Source organism: Thalia democratica, chromosome 6 (genome assembly GCF_965202585.1).
Source record: "Thalia democratica chromosome 6, ktThaDemo2.hap1.1, whole genome shotgun sequence".
Classification (NCBI taxonomy): domain Eukaryota; kingdom Metazoa; phylum Chordata; class Thaliacea; order Salpida; family Salpidae; genus Thalia; species Thalia democratica.
Window position 1 is genome coordinate 60137509 of NC_139170.1, and position 15927 is coordinate 60153435.

Here is a 15927-nt window from a genome sequence, read left to right on the forward strand (position 1 = left end):
TTTCGCAAACTGAAACTTTTGGTTAAATGTATTTCAAACAGTATTGTATCAAATTTTAAGCTACATACAGTTTTATACTTTTTTAAGTAGTTGATTTTTCAAATATATAAACTTTACGTATGTTATAAAGTTCTTTTATAAATGATAGAATTATAATGAGTGTAATTTCAAGGTGTGTATACTTAATATTATCGTTTAGGTCGTAGTGTTTAGAAATATTTTAAAGTAAAACATTAACAAAACTTTTATATAAACTATATTTGACTTATTATCTTCCGTATTTGTAATTTTTGTTTATGTAAGGTGCCATAATACTGTTCTATTATTTCAAACTTTAAATATTTCTACAACAAAACAACATACACAAATATGATAAGTAAAAAAAAATGTTCAAATAAAAATGTAATTTTTTATAACTTTAAAGTTCTCATATTTTAATGCTTCAAAATTTAAATATATCCTTAGTACTTTAAAAAAAGACTTTATGATGTTAACGGTTTTAAACAAGAGTGCGTTTAATGTAAGTTTACTTTATAGTTTTGTTTGTATAGTATTTATAAATAATACTGTATGTTTATTAATAAAAATAAATTTTTATAAACACAGTTTTTCGTATAACTTCATTTTTAGTATATAAATAGCAATGTTTTCAAAAACTAGAATACTAAAAATAACTATATAATTTTTCCATATTTTTTGATATTTAATATAAGTGCAGTTTTTGAAACAGTTATAAAAACATAATCATAAAACTTAGTCAACAAATATTTTTTCTGGTTGAAGAAAAAATTGTGTCATTTAAACACTTAGTATTCGAACAGGATAAATTAAAAAAAAAACTGTTAAGACCAGTAAAAGGTGAACAATAAGTATAATTAAAAATTGTAACAAAATGTGTTAGAATAATAAAAGACAGTTTATTAATTAAGTATAAGCTTAAAAATTTTATCTCAAGAACTCAAACATATAAAACATATAAGATTTACTAAAACACTAAATGCTGAAAAAATTTTTTAAGTGCAATAAATAAATTTTATATAGCAATTAAACAAAAAATTAGCGTTTATCCTAAAAAATTGAGTTTTTTTATCTACTAAGATCAATTTTTTGAAAAACATATATTCATATACAAGTTCAGTTATTGAGAGTAATACGTAAGTTATCTAATTTATAATGTATTAATTGTATTATATAATTATAATCTTAAGCCTTAATTATAATAGTTTTTACTGTTTGAATTTAGACTAAAAGATAAATTAATACTTACTAAGACTAATCATTTTCAAAAATTTAGTACGCTCTATAGGTAATATTAACTTAAAATAAAAACATACGTATAGACTTCAAACTAAGTAAAAAACTATTACTTTTTTCAAAAACAATTAAATGTTACGAAAATTAATTAAATAGTGTATGGAAGTAAACTTAGTTTAAGACAAATTAATATCAATCAAATCATTTTTGAAGTTTTATGCGTTAATAATTTGACTTAAATTTTTTTATTTATTTTTGAAAATAGTTTAATTATTGCTGTAATTAAGACTTTTTTGAAATATAAAACTCTGAGCCCTGGTCAAATAGTCGTGGACATTAATTTTTTTGTGGTAAACTACATATTTTACATATTGTTTCTGTATTCATGATACCATAATAAGCTTAAAGTGGAAATGCATTTGCATCTGAATTACTAGTATGAATTGTATACATACTTGAATATCTTAAATAAAATTTTTCTGCAAACATCATCTGGCTATAAGAGCTCACAACTGACTGTTTTGAAAATGAAAGTAATGATTGGTGCCATCTCATAACACCAAACTAATATGAATTTTAATCTAGGTCAACTCAGGGTTGTTTGAAGCTCAAAAGACAACCTTAGATAAGTTATGATAATAAAACTGAGTAACCATACTTAACTTAGGAACTTAAATTACCACGATTTTATTAAACTAAACATATTAAACCTATAGTTTGATATTATTTAAAAAAAAATTTGAATAAGTAAATTTTAAGAATTAACATGAAACAACCTGGATCTGGAAAATTTTACAGGTTGGCCATTAAACCTTGAAAAACCTTTAAATTGGCAATTAAGGTTAAAAAAATTTTGGTACTTGACAAACTTGAAAAAAACTTAAAAATTCTTGAATTTAAAGAATTAACAAACCTAAGACTTTCAAAATTTTAACATATAAAGTAGTGATATTTCGATTTGACACCAAATGTAATTTTTTATCACAAATTATATTTAATGTATTTTTTTCAACATTGTAATAGCATGTAATTTAAAATTTAACTAAAACTTAATTTTGAACTAAAAGTAGTCCTACAAACTTGTATTTCCAAAATCCTGTTAGAAATTTTACAAATCTATAAAAAATTTCTCAAAAATTAGTGGCCAACCTGAAGTTAATAACAAAATTCAGACTGTGACTTAAAAATTAATAATCAAAGAGTTATTTGTTTTAAAACACATTTAAAAGCATTGTAGTAAATTGTTAGTAATTTTATCCTATTGGATACAGTTTCCTCTTATAGTTAAAACTTAAAAGGCTGAAGCAAACTTGTAGAATGACAAACCTTAGTCCTAAAATGCCTTTGGCCACCATGTGTAAGGCACAAACTGTTTTAAACTACAATTTGGTTATATAATTAATTTTAAAATGCTAATAATTTTTAAATATCAAATATGACCTATTTACAGATTTTATAAATTGTCTCACAGCAGTACATTTATTTCATGTGTATCAATGTGGCATGTAGTAAAAATGAAAATAGATCACTATAAAATGTGATAGATAGATAGTTTGTAGATCACTATAAAAAAAAAATTATAAAAAAATATTGAAGTACAAGTAGAAAAAAAGGTTTTAAAGTTGGTCTATTTTCATTTTTACTACATGCCACATTGATACACATATTTATTTCCATGATCAAAGGGTAGCCTTGCATCTTACCATACCATTGTAATGGTCAGTTTTCATTGAAATGCATGTTTGTTACTTTCATCATTTATTTTTGATGTATATTAGTCTACTCTTCTATCAATTGTTTTTATTTACATACCTTGACTTGTAAATTTTGATTTGTAACAAAAACTAATTTTCAACAGCTTTCAATACTTATTAGACTGAATTTTGTATTTCCCTTTTTGAACAAACACTTCACTCAATTACTCAAGGTTTGTTTTGTTTTAAAATTTATATTTTTACTTGGAGTGTTATTATATAATAAAAGTTAAATCATAATTTTTCAAAAAATAAAGTAATACATCAAGGCCATAGGGAGGGACCAACTTCTTTTTTTAAAAAAATTAACTTTGGCTTTTATATGAAAGCTTTAAATACAAACTACAAGCCTGACTTTAATAGAATTCAAAAATATCATTTAACTTTTGCGATATTTTATTTTTTGTAAAAATTTTTCCGATACAAACGTATGGACCACAAATTTTTTGGGGTGAAATTTTCTCAGAACTTTAACAATTCACTAAATATCTATCTCCTACTTTATTTTTCAAGCAATCTTCTTCAAATTTTTAGAAAATGTTCCTTATACTAAAAGGAAAAAACTTTACTTTAGAATTTTAATAATGTAAAAAAAACAAAAATTTTATCACAAAAATTAAAAAAAATATATTTTTTTTCTAAAATGTTATATTTTTACAATTTTTTTTTTAATTTCGAAATGAAGTTTTTTTGTTATTGAATAAAGATTAGACTGTAAAATTTTGAAGAAGATTGCTTGAAAAATGTAGGAGGAGATAGGTTTTGAATTTTTTAAAACAATAAAAAGCACCTTCAAGATTAGAAAAAACTCTTTAAAATAATATCAATTTGTAAAAATCATGTTTAACCCCCCCCCCCCTATGGCCTTAATTAACCTGTGCTTGTTTACTTTTTTTTAAAATTATAGTAACATATAGTCATAATTTGTATAAGTTAAAAACGTTTTCTAACTTTTTGCATATTTGAAATCAAATCACATTGTTAGTATTAAATCAATAAGTTTGTCTATTTGCTTATTAATTTTGAAAGTTAATTGTTTAGTCTAATTTTTTTGTTTCTTTTTTATAAAAAAAACTCGGGATTGCTGCTATCTTATCTCAGGACATTTTTTAATAGATTTTGAAAATATTTAGTTGCAATATAGTAGCAAAGATTTAAGTGTTTTTTAACTAATTTAGTTAAAGAGCTTCAACTTTACCTTTAAAAATTAATAAATTTTTTAAAGGATTTGAAAAAACTAAGGATGATTTAGGAAAGTTTAAGGTCACACAAGACAACTTTTGGTAATTCAGGAAGTTTTTTTGGCTCATGGAGTGGCAACCCTGTCAATTTTATAGTAGAATATAGACTAAATAACTTTGACTATACCTAATTTTTAGTTATACTATGTCCTAGGTATTCTGATTTATACTATTTGCAAGGTTGCCACACCCTTATGGTATCTTAAGATAAATAAAAATTTAAAAAAATCTTAGGATATTTTGATTTTTTTCAACTCAAGCTGACTCAGAATAACATTTTTTTTTCAAATCTCAGGAATACGTTTTTTGTTATAAATGAGATCTAGTTTATTAAGTTGTAATAATTTGTTATTTTATGTTCAATTTTATTGAAGAACTTGAACTGTGTTAGTTTTAAACTTTTTTTTTTGTATTTTACTATGACTCATGCTAGACAGTCTTAATCATTTAGGATTGTTTTTTGGTTCAAAGAGTGGCCACCTTGTGTTTTAAACTAAGGATGAACATAAATAAGTGAAACTTTTTTTTAACAAAGTCCTTGTTTGTTTTTATTTAAGGATTAACAAAATAAAAGACCAGCAATTTACAAGAATAAAAGAAAAAATTGTGCTGTAGTCTTTGAATGAATTTTCCATACTTACTGTTCTTAGATTTAAAAGATTCTTGAAAAATAATTCTACTTGAGCAAAATCAGTTAGATAAAATAGTTTATATCGGAAATTTTTTAGCACTTTATGAAAGTAAAAATAATAAACAAATATTTATTGATATTCATCCAAGTCTTTTAATTTAACATGTGAAATTATATTAGTTTTAAGAATAAAATTTCAAACCAACTGAAAAGTAAATTTGGTTATTATTCTACAAATAAAAAAGTGTGTTTGTTTCATCTTGATATCATTATTCACAGGGTTTACAGTTTTGACAGTTCAGAGTTGTCAATCAAATAATAATAAAAAAATAATCATAAATTTGTTAAAACATTCAAACTGTTTTTCATTGAGTATATTTCTGATGTCTTGCATAAGTTTTCAATTTAATTAAACGCAAATGATTTTTAAATATAAAAATTGATATTACTAAGGGTAATTTCTCAATTTTTTACCACACTTTCATTTCAACTTTTCAATGTAGCTTTTTATTTGATCTTGAACTTTGTGTATGTTGGTTACTAGTTTAAATGAAATTTATGAATTTAAACTTCTTAGCTCTGTTTTAATTAATTCGTTATACTTGTTTTCGTTTTTTAAATGCTGCCAAATTTTTTTTATTTTGTATATTACGTTTTGATTAAAAATAACTTACCATTAAAGATATTTAAAACTAACATAAAATTTTATTACAGTCACTTCAGTTCAAGATATCATGATAGACATCTGCTATAACTGAACGACAACTAAGAAAAACGTCTGGGAATTCTAAGTTGTTCAACATTGCCAGGGTAAGTTAACTAACGTAATTTCAATAGTTTACATATAACAATAATTGATCAATACATTAAAAAAAATATTTATATATTCTGCTTTCATTTGTACTGTATTTTTTATACTGAAATTGACTACTGTTTTACAAATTTTTACAAAAAAAAGTCTTTTGCATTAACATAAAAACTTTGTGCAAAAATTTTAGTTTGTTAAAAACCAGGAACTTTAATTATACTTAACAGAATTAATTTATTTTCAACTGATGCATCCTTATAATTACGTCATAATTTAAAATGTAGTCACAGTTTTAAATGAATAATTAAGAAGCTGTTTATTTTATTCAAATTTTAGTTTACTATATAAAACTGTGTTACTGTTTTATTTTTGTTCAGTTTTTTACAAATTTATTTAACACTTTTATTATTTCTGTATTAGTAGTAGCTTACAATATAATATTTTTTTAAAGTTCACTTTTTGTTTTTTATAAAGCCAAGTTTTATTTGTAAGTTGAAATTTTCTGCTCATATTACTTCTTATTTGTTATTGTTTATGCAGTGTTTATTAAAAATTTCAATTACTATTTAAAAAAAGTACTAGTTATTTCTTGTTCATTTTACATGAGCCAAATATAATAACTGTTTTATAGCTGGTAAGAATATATTCTTAATACTCAACTAAAAATTTTTTTGTGCTTAAATGAACAGTTGTTGTAATTAAATTAAATAGATATAAATGCAATTTTCACAACTGCTTTGTAATTGTTAATCCGTTTAGATGATACAAGGTTTATATTTAATAAGTTATTAAATAATAAGTTTCGTAAATTTAAGAAGTGTAAAAGTTGTAGCATTTTTGAACTAGTAATCTTATATTTTGTAGAATTTTGAATTTTTAATGTAACTTGGACCAATTCTAAGCTTGAAAGTTTTTAAATAAAGTTGACAGACGGCTTCAAATATTATTCTAAATTTTCTTAATGATAACTAACTTATTTCAAACAATTAAACAGATATCAGATGACAATGAAAAGAACGACATACCAAAAACCTGTCATGTTCCAGATCCATTTTTTGTCTTTATTGTTTTGCATTTGTTTGCGTAAATAAAATTTATTAACTAATTTCAAGAGTCGATTATATAATTTGTTGAAATATCAAGGTGACGCTGTTATAAGATTTATTTCTAAATAAAGTATATGTGTGCAAATAGGGCTCAAGAAAAGTTGTTATTTAGAATCTTATTAAGTCTAGCCCTTCAAAGGATTATAAAAAATTACAAATTCATTAAGAGAGCCCATCTTATTTTCACAATTTAGTCTTATAGTAAATTTTTCTTATCAAACATGATTTTCTCAGGTAATTTTAGGGTATGTTTCGAGATATAAAAGTCGTTTAGGTTTCTTATTTTATGCGCAAAATAGATATGAGAAAATATGATTGAGCATAATTTTCTGTTATAATTAAAACAGCTTTATAATTTTTTTCGGGACAAATGATTGTTATGAATTTAAGTTCTAACACAATAAAGCTAAATTATTAAAGTTTTTTTCGTAAAGTACAGTGCAACTTCTCAAACATTTCTCTGGCTCGATATTATAGAATACATGCGAATTTATTATCTCAATTTTAAGAAAATAAAAATATATCTAAATATTATTAAATAAGCATATTCGTTAGAAAAAAATAAAACAGATATTGGTACCTATATATAAAAAAAATTGTTCGTTGGCCGTATTTTAAAGTAACAAAATATTTTGTTCTCATTAATCAGGGTTGCCAAATAACCTGGAGTTTGACAACCTAGAGTTTTTAACAGTATGTTTGTTCAGTATGCAAATTTCGATTTGATACAAATAATCTACCATACAGATACATTTTTTATTACTGATGTAAAACACATTTACAGTATCTTTTAAATGTTTTCATACTACTTTACACAGTTTCTTACCTTAAATTTAAGTTGAAAATAAACCCAAAAATGTGTATTTTGAAAAACCCGGTGAAAATTTTCCATAATCATTTAGCAACTCTGACTAATGAAAATATTGTGTTGAACAAAAAGAAAACATTGAATCAAAAATGTAATAAGTTAAAAAAATAAGATTAATTATTAAATTAAAAAAACAAAGTTTTAACCACAAAATCGTTTTATCTGCAAAAGATATACGTTTTTATCTAAAGTATACATCGCAATCGTTATCTTACCTGCGGGCCTCGTTTTTCAAATCCTTAAAATAAGAGTAAATTTGATATAAAAAGCGGTCGGCAAACTGCGGGCCAAATGCGACATTCAAAGCCAAAATCTTCGACCTGCGAGTTGAATTTTATATAAAAGATATGTGTTTTATATATACAAATAGTTATTAAGCTAAATTGCTAACAAGAGATTTTTGTTGCATGTTGCCAACACCTGGTTACAGCTTTTTAAAGAATTTTTAGTCACTAAGGTTGTTCTTCTGTTTGTGTACATTGAAGACGTGTTGTTTTAAATGACCTGTTTTTCACAACAGCAATTGATTGTTTGATGTAAGTCGATTTCATTATGAACTAATAAATTTTATTTAAGTTTATATTAAGTAAATCAACCTAATTTATTGTCAGCACGACTTATTTAGTATGAGTTTTATTTATAATAGTATACATTTTCTGGTGTTAAAGTAATTATTGCGAAGTTATCAGACTAATAAATGCTATTTATTAAGCATAGTGTGATTCTTTTTTTTTTATGCAGTGTCTATTGATTACTACCCAACTATCAAGTGTATAATTTTGTTAAACGATATTTTTATGATACAAGTAGTATGGTTTATTGAAGGATAAAGAAATAGAACTCAAAAAGTCTGGTCTAAGAAATTAGTCTGCGAAGTAACATTTCAGTTTCCAAGTCGTCACCACATGCTTTTACAATATTTTACGAGCTAGTACGAAATAACCATTATAATTTAAACTATTAATTTTTAACAAGTAAACAAAAGATGTAAATAATATAGTATAGTTAGCACTCATCTAAACTAAACTTTACTCATTGATTTATTTTATCATTACTCGGATGGTAATTATACATTACGTATAATTACCATTACGCTTGTTTGTAACTTAAGTTGAGTTATAAAACAGCTTTTTTAAACTCTAGTTATTTCTTTTGTCTTTAATTTTTAAAATTTGCTTTTAGTTTGCTCGACCGACATTATGTTTGATGAAGACAAGCTAAGTGAACAGAAAGTATTTGCAGGACTTAATAACTTAGACCTGTACCTATTTCTTTGTGTTCTCAATATTTAACTGTTAAAAGTCTGTGTTTCGTTTTTTTTATGTTTTGTTTTCAAAATTACCATGTCAACTCATTACTTGTGCAGCTTAATGTGGAAAACCAGACCAAATTTGTTACTCAATTCAAAGTTTTTGCTTCATAACTACTTTTATTATAAAACCCATCTAAACTTATTTTTCACAAATATATTTCAACATCTTTTTAATATGAGTAAACAGCTGCAATGACACTTAATAACTTACTTAAAACTTTTATATACATACTAATAACAAATATGTCATGAATTATATTGTGTATGTGTCTATAAATACTTTATAACTTAGTTTGTTATAAATGCTTTGAAAAGCTTAAATTTATACAAACCTTTTTATTAATTATCAACACAAAACTGTTGAACATTCTTGTCGTACAGTGATTGGTAACTTAACATAAGTAATTTTAAAGTGTTCTTAATTTCAAACTTAATGCCTTGTAATAGATCGGTTTTATGAAATTTCTAATGCTTTTCTTTAACTTTTAAGTTAACACGGCGGAATTCAACTTTAACTACTATTATTATTAACACCTATATATTTTTTGTTTTAACATTTTAGCAACAATTAAAATTTTTCGGTACCTAAATGATTTAATTAATGTTATAAAAAGTATTTTTTATTTAAAGCGTCAAACTTTTAAAGTTGTACTTTTATTAGTCGATAAATTTTATTGCAACAGCCTAGTCAATCAGATATGCAAGTAGATAACATTTATTTTACGTTTAGTTATTATTGCAACAATCGTGTTTAAGTCTCATTTCATTACATTCAATATAAATTGATTAAAGCTTTGACAAACAGCAGGTTTCTTGTAATGTTTTTGACTTTTATATGTTTTATACTTCCTTTTGCGGAATTAAAAGTACAAAGTTTTGTATATCGTTTATAAAAACAGCCTTAATAAGTTTTTATTAAACATGGGATATAGAGAATAAAACTTTTCATAGATTTGAACCATTACTCAGCAACAAGCTACAACTGAAGGTAGTTTGCTATATGAGTGTTTTTAAGTTGAGAGGTAGTATTTATTTAGTTTAAAAATCTAACTATAATATGCAAATTATTGGAACCACAATGGAAGTTTATTCCGTATTTTATTTTTATGTAGTTTAATACATTTGAATCTTAAACAAACAAAGAATATAAAACAGTTTAAACTAATTAAAGATGTTTATATGAGTAAAACTAAACATGAAAACCAAAAGAGTATCACGAATAAATAATGCTCAATAATATACAGATAAAATACAGACTAATAAACAAATTATTTATAGGTTAACCTTAAATATGAACTAAACGAACTTAAATTGTTAGTAATATATATTTTTTTGTTATTTAAAATAAACAAGTTTATACAAAGATTCTGCATGTTTTGTATTAAAATATACAACAATAAAATTATAATCTATTACTACATTTTTTATTTATAATGGTTTCATCGTATAACCAATTATTTTATTTACTTTCACTTATTCGCGATAAAACAATAAATTTTAAACGTTACGAATATAATTTTAAAGTAAATAAAGTATTATATGTCAACCGGTTTATAAGCACAGTATTAATAAGAAATAAATAGGGTTATTGAGCTCAAATTAAGGTTAAATAAGCAAACTTTCGATAAATTGTATTAATTGTGTATATGTATTAATTTATATTTCATCCGCTAGGTGGCGCCACGGAGTCAACAGTTGACCTTTGACCCTTCACCAAATTTGATTTGAAAAATAAAAAATTAAAATTATTTACGGGTTTTTTGTCCACACGATGTCGCTGTTCCATACCTCCACGTCCCCTCCTCCACCCTTAAAGCCTAGCCCAACTCATACTGAGCGAAAATATTTTTATTTCTTAAAATATACATCATACGTCAACTTCTATTTCAAATGCATTTTTCAATATAACTACTTTTATTTCAACACTTTGTTACTATGCAAACATTTTACCTTTTAATACTTCTAAATGTTATCTATAAAAACAAGTTGAAGTAGTCATTTTACAAAAACATCAAAATTTTTAACATTATAATATATTCATACTGTCTTAGTTGTCTAAATCCAAATACGAATTTTCTCACAATCAAAATCCTAAAAATTCAAGCTGCTTGTAATGTAAATACAATACAAGTCTATAATTACAAATTAAGTATTACTTATTTATTAGAACAATTGAACATTATTTGTAACGTGGTAATAAATAAATATATTTTTATTTAACAACAAATAGTTAAAAGCCAACAAAAAACCATTGTATTGCTGTATAAATCAAGCTACTTACATAAAAACTTAATTTCAATATTTTGGTATCCACGCAAACAATATTAACAATTAACTTGTATCTTTGCCATGAGAAATGAAAAGTTTTATACAATACAATTGAATTATGATATACAGTGGGGTATTGATATATAATGGAGTGAAAAAATAACTTAACAGAGTTAGAATATGTATAGTTGTAAATTAATATTAAGTACATTGTTCCTATGACTAATTTATAATGTAATAATGTTTAAAATAATACCAGGGGTAAATACTAGAAAATAGTTGTTGAAAGCATTGTTGTTGTTGTTGTTGTTGTTGTTAACACAATTATATTATGACAAAGAATAAAACAGCTTTTTGTGAAAAATGTTCGTTAAGCGAAAGATATGACACCTGCCTAAGTAAGTTCCAAAAAGGTTCGTTTTAAGCTTAAGTTTCTTAGGTTGTGTTGTCGAAGATTAAAAGATAAATTTTGAATATAGTAGAACTTTTAAGTTAATAAAGTCTAAATAACAACAACGAATAGCATTATTTACATTAATCTTGATTTAAAATGAATATTACTTTACTTATTATTTTTTATCTATTTTAAACTTACTTTACTGTTATTGATTGTGTGTTTAAACAAAAAAGCTTAGTAAGTAATGATACAACAGACAAGTACTTATCTGCTTAAGTATAAGTTTTTCCATTATGTTTATAATCTCTTTAAAACAACTATTTTATATATAACATTGTATATATTATCTTAGCAATTGAAACATTTGAGTTTTATCTAAAAAACTATTAAATCTATTAAAAAAGTTAGAAAATACAGTCTTAAATGTTAATTAATTTTTATTTAAAGTTGTATTGATTTAACATTTATACTCTTAAAAATGTTTTATAAAAAATATATTTTTTTTTTTTCAATTTTCAAATAAAAACCTTTTCATTAAACATGTTAAAGGATATATTATGAATGTAATAACGATAGTTACTAAGTTTTGTTATATCTGTTCGTTTAGTTTACTTAGTAAGCAGGTGTCATGAAACATAAAATTTTAGTTGGTAGACGAAAAATATCTCAAACAAATAATTAGCAGTTTATTAGGTTTAAACATTTAAAAACAAAAAGTAAACCGGTCTATAAAGTAGTTTTATAAATAGAAAAATGATAAATAAACTAGTTATCTTTTAAGTTTGATTGAAGCTAACAAATAAAATCTAGTTTTTTTTTTACTTAAACATTTAAAGGACTAATTAATATAACACTTTTTGGTAGACCGACTTATATAAGAAAAGTAAAATAAGGATTTAGAGTGTTCTAAATGTCATTGAAAACAACTGAAGTCAACATATTAGAGTAAACTATGTGAAAAAGTCAAATGGAAAGTTTCAAAAAAACATCTTGTTGTAAAAGCTCTAAAAAACAATTGTTGTTGGTACTAGGCTGTCAGCAGAGCAAACTATATGTATCTTTAGATTTTCTAATTAAAAGTTTTGGCTACTTCAGAAAGAAAAAGTATCTACAAAATTGTGTCCATGATGCAGTAGTGTCTATACAGCTACCTACAATATCAAAATGTATTATGCTAAAAATGTTAGAGTATTCAAAACAAGGTAAGTATTATAATCAAATCAAGTGCTAATGAAGTATTTTTTCTACGGCAAAAACTTTGTTTTAAAATCTGATTGTTAAAAAAAATTTGAAAGTTTTACAATTCATATTAGGTTTTAAAAGTTGAGCAATTTATTGAACTTTAGTAGTAGCATTAAAATCAATTTAATTATAATGCAAAATAACAAAAAATGTGTACTATAACTTCAAATAAAACTTTAAGGACCTAACAAATATTTGCCTACAATTGAAATTACTTTAACTAATAATGTTAACTTCCTGATGTGTTGATAACTATAACTATATGTTAATTATCCTATGACTAGAAGTTTTCAAATATTTTTTTAGATACGAAATGCAAATTGTAAACTATATCTTCAAACTACTTTTGAAAATCTGAAAAAAAATTCAACAATCTTAAGTTTGTAATATGTTTAAAAGCAATTAAAATATTTTAAGGTCAAACAGAAGTAAATGAAAAAAATTTGATTGATTTACTTGAAGCGGAGCGTTTACTTGAAAATTCTAATTTGAAACATTACATTTGTGAAAATATTGTTGAAAGGTTAACAACGAAAAATTGCTTCTTTTATTTACAACTTTCTAAGCTTTTTTATTTAGAAAACTTGCACGACTTTTTATTAAATTTACTCTTCAAATATTACCTAACTAAATTTAATCTCAGTCATTTCTGCAAGTTAAGTTATGCAGATCTAGCAACACTTATTGCTTCATCTAAATTACAAGTTGATTCAGAGTTAGAAGTATTCTATACTGTAATCGATTGGATAAGTTATAAGAAAAATGAACGTAAGGCCTACATTGATAAACTATTGGTTTTAGTTCGGTTACCTTTATTAAGTGACGAAATACTAATTGATGTAGTACAGGCCCACCCACTCTGCTCAAAGAACCCTGAATGTCAAACTATAATAAAGAAAGCTTTGAAAGTCAAAAGACGCAAAAAACAGTTTTCTTCTGAAACTTGGTTAGAAAATCGGTACTACTGTCCAAAACTCAACTGCAAAAAAATATTTTTTCTGGGAGGTGAAAAATGTGGTGAGGAACCAAGAAAAGCTTTTACTTTTAGAACGGACAGCCCGATCATAAATGAAACAGAAATAACCAACCAAATCAGTGACCAAACTAAGGTGTGCGTGGCTATTGAAGTAGGCACAAAAGTCTATTGCATTTTCGGTCACGAATACGTTCGCGGGGTGGCGAGCCGGCCTTTCAAAGTTCACTGCCGAAGAACTGATCTTTGGAAGTGTCTAACTGAAATTCCCGGTTACAGAACAGACTACTGCGCGGGCTCTTTCATGGGCGGGGTGTACGTGTTTGGCGGGAGGCGCTCGGCTGGCAGCTTGGCGTACGACCCGGACAACGACAGCTGGCGCGAAATCGCCGACATGGTCAAGCCGAACAGGTGCAACCCTTCCTCGGTTGTTTTCAACGGGCGGTGCACGGTCGTGGGGGGCTGGTACACCAGCACGCGTCACAACCGCATGAAGCTGTCGAGGTGCGTTAAAGCGTACGACCACCATCTGGACGAGTGGACCATGTTGCCCAAGATGAACAAGGGAAGGTACCAGCCGGGGTTGCTGGCCAAGGGAAACAAACTCTACGTGATCGCAGGTGACAGTGACGTCAGTGAGAGCAACGAAGTGTATGACTGCCGGACGGAGCAGTTCTCTTTCATAGCCCCAAGTTTTCCTGGAAGCATAACGCGAAATTGTTACGGGAAGTTTTTGTTTGCAGAAGGAAGTAAGATTTTTGTTCTTAATCGCATGTATCAATTTGACAACCAAAGTAAAATCGTGAACATTCCGAGTTATGATATGGACGAAGATAAATGGTATACAACAACCAAGAAACTTTACAACTTTCCACTATTTTTTTGGTATTCAATACTTTATTTGCCAAAATTTTTATAATAAGATAGTTTTTGTTCATAAACATGCCAAGTCTTTGATTAGTCAATAAGCTTAAACGTTTTATCATCTACCAAAATATTTATTATTAAATTCAAACTACTGCTTTTCGCAAACTGAAACTTTTGGTTAAATGTATTTCAAACAGTATTGTATCAAATTTTAAGCTACATACAGTTTTATACTTTTTTAAGTAGTTGATTTTTCAAATATATAAACTTTACGTATGTTATAAAGTTCTTTTATAAATGATAGAATTATAATGAGTGTAATTTCAAGGTGTGTATACTTAATATTATCGTTTAGGTCGTAGTGTTTAGAAATATTTTAAAGTAAAACATTAACAAAACTTTTATATAAACTATATTTGACTTATTATCTTCCGTATTTGTAATTTTTGTTTATGTAAGGTGCCATAATACTGTTCTATTATTTCAAACTTTAAATATTTCTACAACAAAACAACATACACAAATATGATAAGTAAAAAAAAATGTTCAAATAAAAATGTAATTTTTTATAACTTTAAAGTTCTCATATTTTAATGCTTCAAAATTTAAATATATCCTTAGTACTTTAAAAAAAGACTTTATGATGTTAACGGTTTTAAACAAGAGTGCGTTTAATGTAAGTTTACTTTATAGTTTTGTTTGTATAGTATTTATAAATAATACTGTATGTTTATTAATAAAAATAAATTTTTATAAACACAGTTTTTCGTATAACTTCATTTTTAGTATATAAATAGCAATGTTTTCAAAAACTAGAATACTAAAAATAACTATATAATTTTTCCATATTTTTTGATATTTAATATAAGTGCAGTTTTTGAAACAGTTATAAAAACATAATCATAAAACTTAGTCAACAAATATTTTTTCTGGTTGAAGAAAAAATTGTGTCATTTAAACACTTAGTATTCGAACAGGATAAATTAAAAAAAAAACTGTTAAGACCAGTAAAAGGTGAACAATAAGTATAATTAAAAATTGTAACAAAATGTGTTAGAATAATAAAAGACAGTTTATTAATTAAGTATAAGCTTAAAAATTTTATCTCAAGAACTCAAACATATAAAACATATAAGATTTACTAAAACACTAAATGCTGAAAAAATTTTTTAAGTGCAATAAATAAATTTTATATAGCAATTAAAC